The sequence below is a fragment of the Eublepharis macularius genome, chromosome 2, assembly GCF_028583425.1.
Source record: "Eublepharis macularius isolate TG4126 chromosome 2, MPM_Emac_v1.0, whole genome shotgun sequence".
Lineage (NCBI taxonomy): Eukaryota > Metazoa > Chordata > Lepidosauria > Squamata > Eublepharidae > Eublepharis > Eublepharis macularius.
Genome location: NC_072791.1, coordinates 204,467,612 through 204,488,042, shown reverse-complemented (window position 1 = coordinate 204,488,042; position 20,431 = coordinate 204,467,612). Strand labels below are relative to the sequence as shown.

At 42.9% G+C, this 20,431-nt stretch overlaps 1 protein-coding gene across 2 annotated transcripts in view; it reads left to right on the top strand.

Annotated features, from left to right (window-relative positions):
- The first annotated feature begins 5,397 nt into the window (after positions 1 to 5,397).
- Positions 5,398 to 20,431, top strand: part of SESTD1 (SEC14 and spectrin domain containing 1) — a 79,772-nt gene continuing 64,738 nt past the window's right edge. For both annotated transcript variants that reach the window (XM_054972256.1, XM_054972255.1), the window contains exons 1-3: positions 5,398 to 5,798; positions 11,346 to 11,422; positions 12,803 to 12,901. The gene's annotated coding sequence lies outside the window, so the exon portion shown is untranslated. The remainder of the gene's footprint in view (positions 5,799 to 11,345; positions 11,423 to 12,802; positions 12,902 to 20,431) is intronic.

The following is a 20,431-nucleotide window of genomic DNA, read 5'->3' as shown; positions in this document are numbered from 1 at the left end:
TTTTGCCTTGCTGGCAGGGTGGGGTTGAGTGCGAGCCATCCCCAGCTGAGGGCTCCTTGGCCTTGCTCACGAGGAGCTGCCCCAGCCAGCCTCTGTGCTACTGGGCTTGCCTGGCTTTGCTCACGAGGAGCTGCCCCAGCCAGCCTCTGAGTTACTGAGCTTGCCTGGCCCTGCTCATGAGGAGCTGCCTTAGCCAGCCTCTGAGCTACTGAGCTTGCCTGGCCCTGCTCACGAGGAGCTGCCTTAGCCAGCTTCTGCGCTGCCTGCTCAGCAATGCTGGGCGGGGCTACCCATCCCCTCCCCCAGAATGCCTGTGGCAGTCCTCCCTGGAGAGGCTTGGCTTCTAGCAACTCCTGAGCCAGGCTGCTGTCTTCTAGCCATGGTGTGGCGCTGGGCTGCAGCGGCGGCGTCCTTTCCCTGCCAGGTAAGGGCTCTGCTTGGGCTGCTGCTGCTGCTGCTGCTGGACCCACCTTCCCCCTGCTATGGCCCTTTCCCTCCAGCCTGCTTAGCCCCCTCTCTTCCCCCTGGAAGGTGGGACTGGCTGGTCTCTCCTTGCCCCCTCCACCCCTCTGAGGTTCTGGCCTTTTGCCCCTTCCCCCTGGAGTAGGTAGGTTCTGGCCCTGGTTGCCGGCTTGGGGGGTGGAGTTGCTGCCACCCTTTTGTCCCCTGCTGTTCCCTCTTGTCAAGTCTGGGGGCTGGGGCTCAGACCCCGGACAATGTCATCATGTCAGGTGACGGGCATGCTCCTGTGCTTCACAGGGGGCAATTTTTGCCCCCCAAGAGGTCGAACTGGCACCACGCAAAGTACAAGAGTTAGTAAACATTTCATTCAAGTGGTTCCTTTGGAATTGGTTGGATGATGTTAATTCTCTAATAGAAAGTTGCAACGTGAGAGAATTATGGGATCCTTTTCTTCTCTGTAAGTAGTGTTTTACCCTGAAAATCAAGGACGGCTTTTTCACTGGACCCCGGTAGACACAGGAAAGGTCCTGGTATAAACATTAGCCCAGTAGTGTTGTATTGGTTTGCACTTTGGACATGCTTAGAGGGATGCCTCTAGAGGCCAGGGGACAAACTTGGGTAGCCATTCAAGTAACAGGTGATGGAAAGAAGGAAGCAGAAAAGAAGGAGAGGCTATGGGGGCTGCCAAGGAAGGGAAAGAGGAAGTAGTGGAGGTGGAGAAAATGAGATGCCCCAGCAAATCTTTTGGGCCCCCCAGTTGTATTTTATTTGTAGTACTGAAGCCTTTAATTTCAGTTGGATGAACTGGAGGCACAGAATGTAAATAAATATTTCAGCTTTGCATAAAAAAGGGAAATGCCATAGTTTAACCTGAGGGAATTTGACAGAAGGGTAGGGAGAAGAAATCTTGAAGAAAAAAACAAATAGGAAACTAAGGCAAGGAGGGCTGAATGATAAAAGGGTGATAAAGAAATCTGCAATTACTACAGATCAGGAACCATTCAGTTAAAGTGAAGTTACATTACATTAGTTAATCTGACGTAAAAGACTGATTTTGGACACCAAGTAGACGTGTCCAAAAAGCTCTGGATCTGGAATAACTACTCTTTTGCATTTTTATCTGGCTATTGTGTTTTACTATCTCTTTTATGATTCTGCATTATTTACTGACTGGAGTTACTTGCTGTGGAGTTACTATTTTTATACTGGTCATGCCCTCAAGTCATAGCTGACTTATGGCAACCCCTGGTGGGGTTTTCCTGGCAAGAGACTAACAGAGGTGGTTTGCCATTGCCTGTCTCTGCAACCCTGGTCTTCATTAGAGGTCTCCCATCCAATTACTAACCAAGGCCAACCTGCTTAGCTTCCAAGATCTGAGAAGCTCAGGCTCCCCGAGGCTGTCTAGGTCATGCTTATTTTGAATTATGCTGCTAGCTCAGGTTGTTGTTTTGTAGTTATACTATAGTTTATTTGTTTTATGTATTATTATGATTATAACATCCTATCTTTCAGCATGAGACACAAGGTGGCATTCATAGTATAGCCAGAGGTGTCTCTTTTAGCTACAGCTACCAACATCCAGGTAAAGCTTGGAGTTCTCCCTGAATTACTGTTCGTCCCCAAACTATTAAGATCAGTTCCTCTGGAGGAAATGGCAGCTGTGGATGATGGAGTATATGGTATCACATCCCTGCTGAGTTTCTTCCCCTTCCCAAACCCTCTCTTCCAGGGCACTACCCTCATCTCCAAGAATTTCCTAAGCCGAGGTTGGCAACCCTACTTTTTAGGCACTGACCAGACTTATACTGTAGCTCTACTAACTTGTGTCTTGGAACGTTAACTTGGAGCCATCAATAGCATAAATGTATTATGGCGTAATCTTTTGTGGATTAGTCAAATCATGCCATCATAAACCAATTCTGAGAGCTCCAAGTTCCCTAATTCCCCCTCTTCAAACTTTTAAATAATATGTGTGCAGGATGATTGGGATGGGGACTGTGCCAGGGAGTTAATTCTTTCCCACACTGTTCCATGATTTGAAATGGTTCATTGAAACAAAGATACAGGCATTCTGTGTGTTGCCTGTATTTCCATCTCGTGGGTTGTGTGAGCTTGTTTCAGCACAGGAAACAGCATGGAGAAATGGGCCAACCCCTCTCCCCGTACACCATCATTCCAATCTGGATTGAAACATGCCAGTTATTTTTTAACAAAGGAAAAGTACATGTCTCATGTAGTTTTGCCCAGAGTTTTTAAGGTACCAAGTGCTTCTTATTTGTATCCACATAAAAGGTTAGCGCAACTCCTCTTCTGAAATTCTCTGTCTGCAACCTAAATTTCAACGGGGGTTTTCTTATATAAATATGATCCATGGAATCAGGATGTGAGATGTCCCAAGTCATGCAACTCAATTTTATTTAGATCTTACACATGACAGTTAAAGCCCTTTAGGTTATCTCACCTGTTATTCTTGGTACGCATGTGCGAAAGATGGGAATATAGTTTTAGATGCCCTTGCATCAAGTTTGTAAATTGACTGATGGCCTTGCAGCAAGGTAGCATTATGATCACATTTGAACTTTCCTAGGATTTTTTTGTGTGAACAGATGCATGGTATCTTAAGTCATTTATTGTATCCCACTTTTCTCCCCATTAAGGACCAGAAGTGATTCACAAAAAACCTGACTTTAGACAAATAAAAAATAGCACATCATTGCTTCAGCTCCTGGGCTAGCTGACCCAGGGCCATAGGCTTTAAGCCACAGGCCAAGAGCCCCTTGGCTCCAGGTCACATCAAAAAGTTTGCACCTCTGCCCTCACTCAGGCTTAAATAACTGCAACAGAAAGAGAAACAGCAGCTCAGCCCAGATCTTATTCACTAGCAAACATGTTCCCAGTATTCCTGTAACCTGCTAGTAGGGCTGGTCCAATGATTTTTGGTGTCCAAGGCTCCAGGAAGATGGACTGAGATGGAAAAACACTGCCCATCCTCTTTGTCTCCCCCACTGTGCCATGGGGAGGCAGGAGAAGGCAGAAACATGGCCTCCATCCTCCTTTTCCAGGGCAGTTGATGCCTTAGTCCCTGCAAGGTGGGTGGGGCCACCCTGCCCTGCCACAACCCCCAAGGTAGGAGGGAGCAGGCTTCTCTGCAGCTGGCCATCCATTGGATGCCAGGATGCCTCCTCAATGTTGCAGCTGGGCAGTAGACTTGGGTCGTTTCCACATGTCCTAACATCGTGCAACGCTCATGGAACAAGGATGTCTTCCTGACGCGATTTCTGACATCGTGCCACGATCCCGTTTTTGGGGCACGATGACGTCACAAACCGCACCAGGAAGACATCCTCATTCTGTGAGTGTTGCACGACGTTAGGATGTATGGAAATGAACTTGGTCAATCTGCTTGGCATCCTAAGCCTTAGGCTGCTTAGTAGACAAGGTCACCCTTGCCTATTAGGCAAGTTCATTTTTTAGTAGAGCTACCCATTTGTGAATGGTTGTGAGTTTTTAACCTCTTTTCCCTGTGGGGAAGCGTGGAGGACATATTGCCAGTTTCACCAGTGCAACTTGTTTAGGGCCTCTGTTCTCTGCTCTCTAACAACACTGACAAGGTCAGGGTAAAGCCAGCTGAACAGATGCCGAACAGATGTTGAAAGAACTTTTGCTACAGATGCCCTGAGAAGGGCAGGGGAAACATTTTTCTCCAAATGAAAAATGCTTGTGCACTAGAATTAGAGCACATGCAAATACGTCAATTTAGAAAATAGACCAAAAATGTTATCTTTTTAGGGGATGTTAGGGAGAAGACAAAGTGAAGGAAATAGTAGTGGGTCCTACTAGAATAGTTCTGTAGTATGTGTATCTGTGTGTACTGGCAAGTAGGGTTGTTATGGGATGTGGAGTTTCTTTTTCTTTAATTCACTTTTATAGCTAGAGGCATTGATTCCTCTTATTCTATTTTTTCTCTTTTAAGAGCGGGCTTTCTCTTTCAATTCTCTTCAAAGAGAAATCAAAGCACCCTTTTGTAACTTTAGCTCTTGCAGTTGTTTTATGTTATACACTCCAGGGGGTGCTCTAGCAGGAAGATAGGAGGCCTTGGGAAGGTTCTGCCTCTGAGCATCTATGGAGTGAAATTCTGAGATTTTGCAGGACTGCTTACCCTCCTCTCTTCAAATTTCTCTTGGATCATAAAGGAATTAATTAGAAACTGACTCCAACGTCCTAAAAAGAGGAAATGAAAAGGATTGTTGGATTTCAGGGAGAAACTGGATAAAGAATTAAGAGGACTTCTCTAAACAACTCTACTAGCAAGGCACTGCAGGCCCAACCATCAGGGTATTCACAATTCAGAGTGAAAGAGAGAAGTCAACCTGACTATAAAGCCACCTTCCTGACTGTACATCACTCCATTTCCTACCTAGAAGCAAGAACCTTTAAAACCGTATTTCTGTCCTCTCCGCACACTATAGGAAGGAGAGAATGTGGCCTGTGGTGGCTAGAAGAGCATGCATACACATGACTTGTGAACTGTGGTTATGTGCCTAAACTACCTAGGGACAACTGAATAATGATAACAACTTTGCTTATATACCGTTCTTCTAGCCACAACAGTGCCCCACTCAGAGCTGTGAACAAATGCTCTCAAACCCATGCACATGCGATTTCAGCCTTGTTTCCCTTTACAAGACAAACAGGTTTGCTGCTGCAAGGAGGCAGCTTTTGTTGCTTTCCGTTTTCTGGGAGCTGGGGGCGCAGAAACAATAGAAGAAAAGGGGGTACAAGAGAAGCCCCCCCCTACGCACCCCCGGGGCTGTGTGTGTGCATCTGCTCCGCACGTGTGTGATCCTCCCCAAGCGCAGGGCGGGTGGCTTGGCTGGTGCATTGTTTTCCTTCAGGGTGGGGCTTGGGAATTGCCGTCTCTTGGCTGACCCTGCCTCAAGGCAGCTGCAACGCTGACACACAACAACATACACACAGAGAGACGTGCGCGTGTGTTTGTGTGAGCGAGAGGTGTCCAGTCGCCTTCGCTGACCCGCGCCGGGGTCTCTTCAGCGGCGCTGCCGGGGTGGGCGTGCTCGGCCCGGCCCCCGCGCGGATCGACTGACTGACTGTCAAGCGCGGCGCTGAGGGAACGGGGCTGCCGCAGCCACGCCAGCAGCCGCCGCCGCTTTTGTCCGGGCAAGGCCCGGCTCGAGCGCGGGCGGCGAGTGAGGGAAGAAGCCGGTCGCGGCTGAGGCGGCGGCGGGAGAGCGAGCCGCCTTCCCCCGCGCGCCTTTCGTCCCCCCTTTCCCGCTCCGCTGCCTCAGGCCCGCCCAAGCCACCCGCCCCGGGCCCAGGTGAGTCTGTTTCGGCCGGCCGCGCTTCTCGAGGGAGGGAAGGAAACGAGGAGCAGGCCCGGCCTGGCGGCCTTTTGTTTGCTGCGAGGCAGCGGCGTTGAGGGCCGCTGACAGGGGAGCAGTGCAATCCTGTGGGGAGTTACTCGCCTCTAAGCCCATGGAAGTCAATGGACTTATGGTGCAGTAACTCGCCATAGGATTGCACTGGAAGGATTCCCCCTCTTTGGGGCGGGCAGGGGCGGGGGGCGACACATGGCGTCTCTGGAGCAAAATGGACTCCCCCCTGCACTAGCCCCCCACCCTGTAAAGGGCTCCCTGCAAACACTCTCTCCCTTGTTCTGCTTCTGTTCATAACCCAGGAATGGGTGCTCAGTTTGCTGTCTTGCTCATTCGCCACCAACACACGCTTCTCTTTCTAACCCAACCTCTCTTTCTCTGTGTTTGGTTCTTTTTTTTTTAACTCCTTATCTTGCATGTTTTTAAACGCAGCATTGGTCGACTAAAGATAATTATCACCCCTTGCCAAAGGGTTCCTATTTCTCACCAACCTAACCCCTCCCCCCCTCTTTTCTCTGTGCTTGGTTCTTTTTTTTAACTCTTTTTAAAAATTTCAGCATACATTTTTATACAGCATTGATGGATAGAAGATCATGACCAGCCTTGTAGTGCGCGTATGTTTAATTTATCTTATTTTAATATAGCAACAGGTTTCTTCTGGGAACTTGCATGTTGATGAATTTTGATCCCAATCGAGAGCTTTCACCAACCCCTGGGAAGAGGCAGCCTTTTGCCTCGCCTGTTTCTTTCTTTTACTCTGGTTTGCCTCCTTCCCCCTTGTATTTTCGCTTTCCAAGCCTAGCCTTGAGCACAAGTAGGTGAATGAGCAAAGGTGCTCCCCGCTTCATTCTGTTTTATTTATTTATTTTGGTGGCCACTTCTCATTTAACTCTCTAAAGCTTGAAAGGCTGAGAGACACAGTAGCTGCTTTGTTTTTTAAAAAGTTGCTAGCATCCTTTAGAGGTGTGAACCCTACTCTGTGACTTCTTTTGCTCTTGGTAAAAACAGGACTCTTATTTGACCAGTCTGGCCATTTATTGTGTTGTCAGTGCTTTGGCAACCCTTTAGCATTGCGGAGGAAATGCATGGGGGTGGGGTGGGGGGGTGGGGGTTTGATTCAGCACAGCAGTCCTCTCCGTTGCGTTTTGGACAGGTCCTTTGTCTTACTCTTTTGCTTCTTCCTTTCCCCCATTGTATTGCATCCTGCTACCTACTAAACCGGTGGCTGGCTGAGAATATGCATTTTAAAGCCATATTAGACGGTTTCCATTTCCACAGCATTGTGTAGGGAACAGAGAGGAGGAGTGGTTTTTGAAAGGAAAAAAAAATCTGCAGGATAAATTACTGAGACCCGGGTAATAGTTGTTAATTAAGCACCCTGTTCTGCCTACTTCCATTAAAGGGCATGCAGTTGTTCTTTGCAGTCATTTACACATGTAAAAATGGTGGCTCTGCAGATACCTTCTCATATTGGACTTCCTTTTGTAACAGTCTGTATTGATTTTCATTCTTCCCTTTGCTGTTCCATTATGTTGTTGAGGTGACCCCGCTCTAGCATTGTTATTCTTCGCCATCGCCATGGTGAGGCTTTAATTTTATACCAGATAATTTATTTTCTACTCTGTGGAGAACATTATTCTGGGAAAAAATTCATTGTGAGGGGAAAAGATGACTGCAAGGTAAAACTGAGAAGACAGTTTCAAAGGCCTCCTGTTAAATTGGTTGTCATTCTCTTCCCCCACCCCTGAGATCTACATACATGGGTGCTGAGTGAAATATACACAGCACAAAGAGAATTGCCCAAGATATATTTGCAGACTGCAGAATGCTGCAGAGCATTAAGAAAGTACATACTACAGTTCACTATCTCCTGTAGAGCTATGAGTGTAGTCCTTAGTATCAGGTTTGCAGAGTAATATTGGGTTAAAATCTTATAGAAATTCTGATTGACCTCTTCATGTGTTGAGGTGAGTATACAGTGTTTTGTGGAGAATCTCTGCCTCTTTCTCTTCTGAAACTTCTGCACTGATACTTGCATTTTCTTTATTGTAAATAGCTGGAGACAGCAAGAAAGCTCTTCTCTGCTAAATGGTCAAAAGTAAAATCTTCATTTATTTAGATATTTCTCCCTGAAGGAGACCCAAAGCAGTTTATAACATGGTTCTCATTTTATCCTTGTAATAACAATCATCCTGTGAGGTGGGTTAGAAGGTTAGAGGTAGGTTAAAATAAGAGTATGCATATCTCTTTTGATATTTTGTGCAGATCTGTGTATACTTCAGTGGAGGAATTGGAAGAGAGAAAGAGAGCCAGAGAGAAAAGAGAGGACGAGCAAACACACAGTGGCAAATGATAGGAAGAAAAAAAAATTGCAGGTGCCAGATATTAGCAGTGATAAAATCTGGAGTTCTGGAATTTACTGATACTGTAAATAAGTGCTTCTGAGCAAGGTGTAGGATGATGCAATAGTTGGCATTCCAGAAGCTTAGGAATTTTTTTTTTGCATTTTCCAGTTTGGAGGGGGTCAGGGTACAGCCCAATCTACTGGACTTAATTCTCTTTTCCCCTTCAGACTGTAAAGCTAAGTTTTTAATCTATAACTATCAAAAGAGGGGAGGAGCAGTTTTGGCAGCTGTGAAGATCTAGGATCTGGATCTAGGGGTAGGATTCAGGTTTGAGTCAGGGATTGAAACCTGTGAACGGTCTTAGTGGTGTTTGTTTGTTTACTTATTCATTAATACGCCACCTTTCTCTGCAATGGGGATGGAAAGTGGTTTAAATCATTCTTCTGCCCTCTGTTTTATCCTCACAACAACCCTGTGAGGTATGTTAGGCTTGAGAGGGTGTGACTGGCCCAAGGTCACTGAGTGAGCTTCCATGGCAGACTAGGAATTCGAACTTGGGTCTCCCAGGTCCTCATCTGACACTTAAACCACTACACCACACCAGGCTCTCCTGTTCAGCAGGAATATGCCAATTACACACCAATTTGATGAATTTAGGTTGTGTATTTTCTGCTCAGAAAGATCCCTCTCCTTTACAATCATTGTACGTTGTAAATTATGTGTTTGCTGGACTTGGCGAGCTATGGAAGATATGTTTCATATGAGTTCATATAATGGGATGGTTAACATTCAGATACATTTTTCTTTTAGTGCAATAAGAGGCCTGTGAGGGGTCTGTGATAGAGAATTGTATTAAAAACTTCTCTTGTGAAGTCAAGCAGCCACCGCCACCCCAAAATAGGACACCTTACAGATGAAGGGCTGGAAATTTTCCAGTGATTTGTTTTTCTGTGAGGAATTTTCTGTTTCTAAAGAGTCATTGTTTCATAAAATCAATAACAATGAATGGATGCCATTGCCTGTATAATATTGGGCAAGCTTAGCAGTTTCAGTGTTGTAGTTAATGTTTTCAGGCGATGATCTCTTAAGAATTGTATGGAAAATTACATGTATATTTTAAGTTGTGAATTCATCTGATAGGCTGTGCAGGTCAAATGAAAACCAAAGACAAAATTCTTATTCATATGTCTCATCTCATCATGGCGGAAGGAATATTGCAATAGCAATCTGATATGGAATGAACAAGAACTATAAGTGATGATATGGGTTGTATCAGTGAAAGCAAGCTGCCTCATTCATTTCTATGGAAGAAGGCTAAATTGTACCAAAATAGATGGGGCAATCACATCTCTCTAAATTTTTAAAAGTATTACTTCAGTAAAGAAAAATTCTGCATAAAACTTTGGATTCGTTTGAATGCAACATTTAAATAGCACCTGGTTTAATTATTTCCTAATCAAATATTTTAGTTCAAGTGATATTGGGACATAAACAGTGAAATCCTAAGCAGAGTTACTCCAGTCTAAGCCCATTAATTTCAGTAGGCTTAAACTGGTGTAACTCTGTTTAGGATTGCAGTAGAAATTAACACAGGATGCATTTGTTCACTAAATAGAGTTCAGGATAGGGTTTTCCAGAAAACCCACATCACTGGAATGGCTAAGAAGTCTAAGTAAACCTTTTCTCTACCATTATTCTTAATATCTCCCTGACGAATAACACCTTGGAAAACTGATACTTTTTATTAAAGGAATATGATCCCCTTTACGGTAATATTTCTATTTTTCTAAAACTTGTACTCCACCAAAAAGCCATTGCATAGTACACAGCTTTTCTCCCTTCCCACCCTCTTTAGGTAGTGCTTATAGTGTGAAAATAGTTCTGTATGCCATACTGACTTTACTTAGGTTTGTACTATGCTGCAGGCCAGGTGCACACTGGAAACATATCAGGAAGCTGTATAACTGGTTGTATATGGAGATGCTTGTTGGTGTGATGGTGGTATATACACTGTGTTGGGGTTGTGTTGATATGGAGTTCTCTTTCTCGTCTTTAAATTGAACCTGTCCCTCCAAACCAGTTGTAACACAGTTGCAGATTTGACTGTAAACCAGTATCAGCGCTGCTGCAATGTCAGGTTGGCAGGTGAGCGGGCAGTAAAGATAGGACAAGTCCACATGTTAATCCAAGATCTTCATGTGGCCCTCAGTGACACTAATACCAATTTTTATTGTGTCTGAGCATGACAAGAGGGGATTGTGATGCCTGATTTACGTGCCAGTACAGTCTCAAGAGGTACTCTTTTAAGGAGACGCTGTTGATTGGAATTGAGTTGCTTTCATTACCTTGTATGCTAATGTGACCTTGAGAGAAGATACATTTTGACTGTATACTTAGGAATTCTATGACAGAAAAAAGACACGGGGAGAGGTACATAAATTCCTTTCAGATAGTAACTTTCACTGATACAGCTGTTCCCTTTTTAATTTTTCTTCCTTAATACCTAGAGTTTTCATTTTACAAGATGATATAAGCTTCAGGAGTACTGGTCCTTGTTGATTTCCCACCTTTACTTGAGAATTCGGAAGCATAGATATTCCACAAGTGGAACAGAGTTTATGAAGAAAAAAAATTGCTGCCTTACTCTTTCATAAGATAACCCACTGTGCCTTAAGAAAGTGCTCCTGAGGGCCAGTGGACTGCCTGGGTTACTTTTTGAGGGGAATTGGGGGCAGGTTGGTGGCAGTTACCCGCTCCGCTCCTGGAAACTTGCTGCTTCATTCATGCAAGAATGAAGTCTGTGAGATTTCTGTCCGTTCCACTTTGCCACTGCATCTCACACTGCTACCAGCCTCAGCCAGCATGGGGTGCAGCAAGCAGCAGAAGGAGGCAGCAGACACCCATCCTGTGAATTCTGCTTCTGATAGATTGCATCCATCCCCAAACCTTATAAACTAGATGGGAGGGTGGAAATAAATACTTTTAATTATAACTCAAGTATACAAATACCCGTTTGTGCTTTTTTCTATTACAGTATTTCATGTTACTGAAGTGTAAGAAGAGTTTTTAAACAGTTCTGTATATTAAGTTGCTAGGAAAAACAATTAAAAAATCAACCTTGTAACATTCTAATTTAAATTCACAGAGTTTGAATAGCTGAGTCAGATCTCAAATCTGTATCGGCAAGGATTCCCAATGTTTCTGGAAGCTGCAGCATACACAGTAAGTAAGATCATTTTGAGGCATTTCTCCATTGTATAGAATTAACATGAGCATATAGAAAGAGAGATTGTATATGACTCAGAGCAGAACTACAAGTGACAAAAGGCACAGGTTGGACACTTGTCTGCTTCCCTCAAGTTTTGATGGGAAATGTAGGCATCCTGGTCTCGCAGCTTCGCTCTCTGACTGCTGTCCAATGGACTTTCAACTGTCACTTGTCCAACATTCCGCCAAGCTGCCTACATTTCCCATCAAAACATGAGGGAAGCTGACAAGTGTCCAATCTGTGCCTTTTGTCACTTGTAGTTCCGCTCTCAGTAATATGCTAGAACAAGAGCCATATTGATAATTTGTGGTCTGATGTTTGCTCTCAAATGATGATACTTTCCCTCTTGGCAGGAAGACTTTTGATTATGCCAAGCAGTGACGTTTTGATAGGTTCTTGCATGGTTTTATTTGTAGACGAATTACTTAGCTTGAATTTAGCTGTGGATCTGACTCCATGCATTCATGGTGTGTCACTTAAAGGAAGTCCCCTGTGCAAGCACTGAGTCATTACTGACCCATGGGGGGATGTCGCATCACGACATTTTCTTGGCAGACTTTTTACGGGGTGGTTTGCCATATGGAGGCATTATTACAGCGATATGTAGTGTTAAAGCCCATAGGTCCATGTGTAGCTCCTAGACAGCTTCTGGGCTTTTATTAGTATGTGGAAAATGGTGGATGCACTGGTTAAGGAAAATCCATGTTGGATGGGCCCGATTATGTGAGATTCATGTTACATACACCTTCATAGAAACATTTAGGGCAGTGGTTTTCAGATTGTTTTCCCTTGGAAGTTTATCAGGGGTACTTCTAGTAAGATTTGGTCAAGTTACCATTATCACTTTCCCTCTGCAGTGCAGTATCCGGGGTGTGTGTTTTAGTATGTACTCTCAATTTACATTGGGTAGTGGGTGTGAGGCCCAGCAGTCATGTGTCCAGTGCATTGGTTGAACTGAGAGTACAGCTTAAACATGCCTCAGAATCCGCTATAATGTGGCTGCCTTGGAAGACAGTTCTCTTATAGGAGAAAGTTTGAAAAACCACTGATTTTAGGAGAGTGGGTGTTGATGCAGTCACGGAGGCAGATTGGCTTTGTGTTGCTGATGATCTAGTCCTAAGATTTTAAAAACCTAGGCAAGATTGCTACCAATGACTGCCAGCATATTATCACAGAGAGCGAATTCATTCTAACATAGCTAATTCGTACTGCAACCCCAGAAATATTTACAATCCAGATGCCAGTGAGTAGAAAGAAAGTTGTTAGTTTATTTTGGACTCTAAAAGATACCATCTGTAAAGAGATGAATATGGAATGTTGTCTTTTGTCTTTAGGTGAGAAGATGAGCAGCTACGATTCAGAAAAGTTGAAGTTTGGAATATTGGCACATAAATCCACAAAGAGAGAAATTACAGTAATTAAAAGAGATGAAGGTATGATAGAGAGAAGTAGTGGAACGATTGTTTGAAATAACGTTATATACATACACGTACTATATAATATCTGATTGCAAATACTGGTAGTGAAATATGATCATTTGAAGTCTCCTCATACTGAATCAGACTATTGGCCTGGGTAGCCCTGTGTTGTCTGGCTGGCAGGGCTCCGTGGTCTCTCAGAGCGGGACCACAAGTGACGCCTGACACAGGTTGGACACTTGTCAGCTTCCCTCAAGTTTTGATGGGAAATGTAGGCAGCTTGGCGGAATGTTGGACAAGTGACAGTTTAAAAGTCCATTGGACGGCAGTCAGAGAGCCAAGCTGCAAGACTCGGATGCCTACATTTCCCATCAAAACTTGAGGGAAGCTGTCAAGTGTCCAACATGTGCCTTTTGTCACTTGTAGTTCCGCTCTCAGGCTACAGACCTTTCTCAACCCAGATGCCTTTTCAAGTGATGATGCCAGGACTGAACTTGGGACTTTGTGCCCATGAAGCATGTTTTCTGCTAAGTTATAGCTCCTTTGCCAGTTTAGATTTTCATTTAATATCTGGGCTGCTATTTAAATGATGGTACTGGTGTCTTAGAAAAACATGGGTTAGAGAAGAGTATTAGGATATAAAATTAGAAAGTTTATATTGAACAGAAGAGTTGATGTCATTTGGGGAAAAGATATATTTGCTAGCATTATTTCTAACATGGTATGGACTAATTTACTTTGTAAAGTCCCAGAGCGTTTTTCACCGCAACTGGCCAGATATCTGTATGGTATTACATTTTTTGATGATTAGAGAACAATGTAATCGGTAGAGATCTTGGCATGTTACACATTGGAGTAATTTGTTGGGTTTCTTTAAAAAGTTCTCTGGAATCTGAACATAGTATTGACTGGTTCACACAGACAGGTATATGGGTTTACATAAACTGGTTTCAGATCAGTTTCAGTTCTGCTCATTTTCAGATTTCTGTAGTCCAAACCTTGATGCTTGTTGGATGTCCCATTCCTGTTGATTTATATTGTCTCACACTGTAATCTGCCTTGAGTCTCAGTGAGAAAGGTGGGCTATAAATGACATAAATAAATGGATTTATGCCCTGTAAATTGATTATACAAGTTTAGAGTTGGTTCCAGCAGAAGCCCATAAAGGTTCCTCCAGACAACCTTCTTCCAGCCCTCTCTTTGTTTTTTGCTCCTCACTCGTTTACCCTCTGGCAGTAACTGACTTCTTTTGCGGCAGAGGGAATCAGATTGTGAGAATGATTCATCACGTTGCACAGACAAAATTTACACATGCATGAGTCATCAGCTGATGCTATAGCCATCAAGGGATAATCACTTGTGAATCAACCTGGTTATACAAGGGCGACTGTGCAATGCATGTTTGTGAGTCAGTTTTGTCTTGTGTGCTCAGTGAAAGAGTGTTGTCACCTTCCTTTCTTTTGGGGGGGGGGGGGTTGGAAAATATAGAGAAGAAAAGGGTCTGTTTTGGCCACTTTTAAAAGAAAAAGATTACGATACTTGGAGTGCCGTTTACAACATGGCCTTCAGCAGACAAGACTTTCATTCTTTAAAAAAGTATTAACTGCCAAGGTTCAAATTACCAGAAATAACTCTCCTTCAGTACTTCAGAGGCTTATATAATCTGAAACGAATAAGAAGATCATACAAAATAAATATTTTAAGATGTTAGACCATCTATTAAATATTTTGAAGTGGACAAACTTCCACATTTAACTAGGTCGATGTATGCATTTATAATTAACGTCATTTTATTCTCCTGTTTACAAAGGACTTATGTGCATATCTACTATCTTGTGCACGGCAATCAAGTGATTATCCTCAAGCAAGAAACTTTAAAAAGTACAGAAGGTCCTTCAGGATAGTAGAAGACTTGCTCTTGAATTATTGATGTGAAGAAATATAGTAATAAATATCAAAATCCACAGTTGTCTAGACTTGTACGCTGCCCCTTTGCCAAGCTGGAGAGGCATCTTTTCTTCACCATCCTATATTTCTAGTGGTGGGTTTTTCCCCCATGGTTATTTGCTTCATTTGCATTGTGCCTTTGTCCCCATTGGGTACCCCAAGTGGCTTACATCATTCTCCTCTCCATTTTTCCCTCACAACAACCCTGTGAGGTAGATTAGACTGAGAGTTGTGATTACACCAAGGTCACCCAGCAGGCTTTTATGGCAGAGTGAGGATTTGAATCTGGGTCTCGTGGATCCATTTATTTATGTATTTATTTATAGCATCCCATTCTCATTGAGACAGTAAAAACAATGCAATTAAATAGCACAAGATAACTAATAGTGTAATAGGGCTAGGATTACAGGAATTTAAAAAATGCAAAACAAGTATCAGATATGATATGCAGAGAATGGAATGGCAGCATTAGAACACAATGCAGCAAGAGTAGCGTAATATATATCATCAAGTAGCATAGGCTACAGTCCTGAATGTTCAGACTTCTGGCTGGTCATAGTTGGAAGAAGAGGAATGAAATAGAGGGAACTCACCTGATTAATCAGGACAATTCCTATTAGGATTCTAATTGTAATAATTAGCTATGAAAATAATGTTTTATACTACCCCAAAAAGTATCTGATCCAGTGTGCCCTCTAAGAACCTAGAATTGTTAAGGCTGCAATTATTAAGAGAGAGGAACCCCACTGATTTTCTTGCATTGTGTGTATGTATGTAGTTTGGATGATAGAATAAGTTTATGGCAAGTTCAAATGCTATGTATGACTGGACAACTATAGTATTCTATTAACAGCGTTGAAGATCATGTTTGAAGCCAGTATACTATTTTCTCCTGTAACACAAAGAACACTTGTATATTTTTAGGAATTTCCCAAAACTATTATATCTGTTTGTAACATGATTCTCAGGGCTTTGTTCCAGCTGGAACGCAGTGGAACGGAGTTCCGGAACCTCTTGAAAATGGTCACATGGCTTGTGGGCCCGCCCCCAGTCTCCAGACAGAGCGGAGTTTAGATTGCTTTCTGTGCCACTCGAGCAGCGCAGGGGGCAATCTAAACTGTCTGGAGATCAGGGGGCGGAGCCACCAACCATGTGACCATTTTCTTTGAGGGCAACCCACTGAGTTCCACCACCTCTTTTCCTAGAAAGAAAGCCCTGATGATTCTTACCATTGAAAACAGTACTCCATTATTTTTGTGTTATATTTGAGCATTTATTTCTTGATATTAACATGCTATTGCTCACTCTTGTTGTCCCTCCTTTTTGTCTTGATGCCCCTTATCTCTTCATCAGAACTTCCTGACCTACCTTAATCACATGGGAATTAACAAAAAAGTTAAAGCTGTGGATGATCTGCTCATTAGAGTGACCAGTCATAATCCTTATATTTGGCTAATAGATACTAGCGGTGTAGCAAACGTAGTGAGTCACACAAGCCTCTTTCAGCTTGGAGAAGGGCAATTTTTTGGTTATCTAGAAAGTATTCAGCTCGTCACATGTGAACTTTGGGCCTTCAAAGAATTTTAATTCTGTTTTCTGCTTCTGGCTTTTTGATACTGAATCAAGAATGTTGATTCATATGACTGTAGCTCATGTTTCTTCTGACTGGTGAATCAGACACCCAAGATATCTATGGAAAGTAGATGAGTAAGGAAAAATTAAGGAATAAAGTTACTTGAAAAATATAATACACCTCATAAAAGGGATACTGATATAATGTCACACAACAATGCTTTTGCTTGCATTATATACATTAAATATTTAATTTTAATGAGAGAAAACATCCACAGTCATCCATATCTAATGAATAACCTTTTCAATGTAAGTAATATGCTGATGGCTTGATGCTGGTAAAAGGCAGATCTGCCTGCCAGGAAACCACCTTCTTTACTATGAGTTGTATCTGATATATATTTGTGTTTGTTTGTGGCACATAAAGAGCTTTGTGAGCTAAAAATGTTGTGTAAGGGGGCATTTTGGCTGCTGGTACACTAGTGCAAGCCATGTGCAATGCACAGTTGCCCTATGAGTTGTTCTTTCATGCTAGAGGTAATGCCCTTATGCTATCCGTATGCACTGCTTCCTTAGCACAGTAGGTCAGTGGGCCCACATCTTTCAATCTGGACTTTTAGGCAACTTCAGTGAAAAAGCTGAGAGTCTTAATGGTCTGGTTATACTTAGAAGATAGGATGATATTGGCTTGTACGACTTGTTCTTCATGCAGGCTTAGCATAGGTTGCTATGAAATTTTATTGCTTTCTTTGTAATGTTAGCCAACCTGCATCTGGTATTAAACAGATCTAATATTTTGTTAAGGATGGGGGGTTCACCCCTTCATCAATGCTTTGTGATTTCTCAACTAACATGAATGAGCTCATACATAACAAAGGGGGACCTAACTTGAGCATCTGTTCACCAAACATGAAGTTACCCTGGTTCCGTTTCATGATTTCAGAAAAAGATGCTGTACATGAAATGGCTGTGATCCAAAGGACCTGGAATACACATGTGTGCATATGGATTGCCCAGCTGAAACTATTTCCACCTCATTTTCAAATCAGCCCTAAATCATCTTAGGATCTGCTATTTAAGATGGAAAGGCAGAAAGAATGTGTTGGAGACTTGTACATCCACAGAGGAGAAAGTTAAAGCCTTCATCCGATACGATATATTTAGACATCGTCCCTGTTCTGATCAGATTTCCTCTCATCTGGTCATGAATACTGAATAAGGATAATTTTGGATGACCAGGACATGAAGCTAAGAGATATTTTAATAGAATTACTGGCAACATGGTACTTTCCATCAGTAAATGTTGCACATTTTCTCAAAATATGTGAGTGTGAATGTTAAGGGTTTTTTTTAAATTCTTGGATTGATCAGCATTCTTTGCTGAGTAAAATAAGGGAATTAATTACGGTATCTGCCTTACTTTACTCAATGCTTTCTTGAGGAAATATGTAATGATCTGTGGAATCCAGATGAGTTAAAATCACAATTAAAAGTTCTTTTGGAATCATCTCAGTCCACTGAGAGTGAATATTCTGTAAAACGCTTTCAAAATGGAAAATATTTTTACTATAATATTAAAATTCCTTGTTTACCCCAGCTGCTAATGCATGTCCAAATGAAATGGCACTGTACTGCAACCAGTTGGCCAGGGCCGGTGCCAGGGTTTCTGGCACCTGAGGCGAGATACCTACTTGCGTGCACCCCCCCACCCCCCGCTAACAAATTTTAAAAAACAGAAGAAATGTAGGAAACATGAAAAGCACAAAACTTGAAACTTTTTACATTTTAAATTTAATTTTTATTTCTTAATTTAAATTTTAATTTTTTAAATAAGTGTGAGAGTAACAACAATCTTTGTTTTTCTTATTGTGAGCCAAAAATCTATTTTGTGAACAGAAACAGCAACTTACATTGAAGTTTTGAGCACACCTCCTTTTGTGTGTGTGTGTGTGTGTAAAAAATTTCCCTCTCTCTTTCTTCCCACCTCTCTCTGAACCCAGAGACTTGGCAGTAGAAGGAGGGCTTCTCTTACAGGGCCCGCTTGGAGGAGAGAGATGTTTGGAAGGGAGGCTGAGCTGAAGCCTTCTCTTTTTCTCCGACCCTCTCCAAGCCTTAAAATATTTTTTTTATATATATATATTTATTTTAATTTCTAACATAGAAAACTACAAAAAACTACAAAAATATAAAGGAAAAAAGGGGAATGGGGAAAAAGGGAAGAGCAACATATAAACAGAAAACACACACTACATCTACATGTCTTGTATTCCCTTCATACTGCAATTTTTCTTTAAAGTTAACTTCCTAATATGCTATCAGATTGGTAGATCTTATAAAATACAGACTACATTCAGGATCAGGTCTTCTTCCCACCCCCCTGCATCTCGGTCTCAGTTCTCTCTGCGCAGCTACAATAGCTGCGCTCGTTCCCTCCTCCCCCCCACTCTCCCCTTCCGACTTTGGACTTTCTTCTTGCTGAAACTCCTGATGGTTAAACAAAAAGTCCCTCAGCTGTACTTCCGATGTTATCTTGTAGGTTTGATCCTTGTATCTGAACCAGATGCCTTCCGGAAACAACCATTTATATTTTACTTCACATTTCCTCAGGAAAGCCGCAAGTCTTTTATATTTAAATCTTCTTTTACGAGCCAAAAATGGAACATCCTTCAGTATCTTAACCTTATTGCCCAGATAATCCAAGTCCACATTATACGAATTATATAAGATGGTGTCCCGAGTCTTCTTAGATGAAAAGTCAATAATAATCTCGCGAGGCAGCTGACGCTTCATTGCATATTTTGAAGATGTCCGACGGACTTCCAGAATATCGCTTTTTACCAAGCCTTAAAATATTAATCACCTTTGTCAGAGATCCCTTTCCGGAACTACTCTCCATGCTCATCCTTCTCCCCCACCTTTGGGTTTGAAGTGAACGGCAGCTGACAGCTAAGCATGTGGTGTATAAATATTGAAATAAACTATTGGGGGAGAGGGGGAAGGTGGGGTTATATATGTAAACTAGGGAATGAGAGAAGGAAGGTGATAAGGGGGGGGCGCAGTGTGGGGCACTGCTCTACTGGAGTGAAGGGGGAGCAGCATTGAGATCGGAGAATAGCAAGGGGGAGGAAGAACGAAAGGGAGAAGGGGGGAGGAAAGTAATAGAATTTAAAACAACAACTTTAAACCCAACAACAGTGATTTGCTCCTACCTGTTGCACAGGGACTGAAAGGGAATTGTGTGTGTCTCACCTCACTTCCTCCTTCCTCTGTGGCAGTGCACACACAACCAGCCACTCTTTCCACCAAAAGCAGCCCCCCCCCTCAAAAAGCCTGAGGAAAGGTGAGAAGTAGAATTGATGCCAGCTGGGGAGGGGGAAAGGGATGCACTAAAAGGAATGACAGGATTGCCTATTGGAAATAATGGGAGAGGCTTGAAGGCTCATTGGAGAAAATGGGAGCCAGGAATGCCAATTTACTTGCATGGACTCCATTGAAATGCATTATTATAACAAAAAAATGCAAGAGTCCAATAGTGAAGCTGTGGCTCATGAAAGCTCATACCCTACCATAAATTTTGTTAGTCTTATAGGTGCTACTGGACTCTCGCTTTTTTCTACTGCTACAGACAAACATGGCTACGCATCTTGATCTATCAACACAGGCCCCAGAGTGGAATGACAGTCCCTGGGAGAAGAATCAGTGGACTGGGACGAATGGCAGTGGGTGTGGAATGACAGGGGGTGTTATTCCAGTCCCAGAGCCCTGACCCTATTCCCAGGAGCAGTTGTTCCACTCTTTGACCTGTCATTCCAGTCCCTGAGCACAGATTCCTAGGGGCTGTCATTCCACTCTGGGGCTGTCATTCCAGTCCAAGAAAACTTCTGCTACTCCCAGGGTCTGTCATTCCAGTCTAGTGCCTGTCATTCCACTCCAAGAATGCTTCTCTACTACCAGGGGCTGTCATTCCACTGTGCAACCTGTCATTCCTTCCCAGAGCACAGATTCTACTCTGAGGGGCTGTCATTC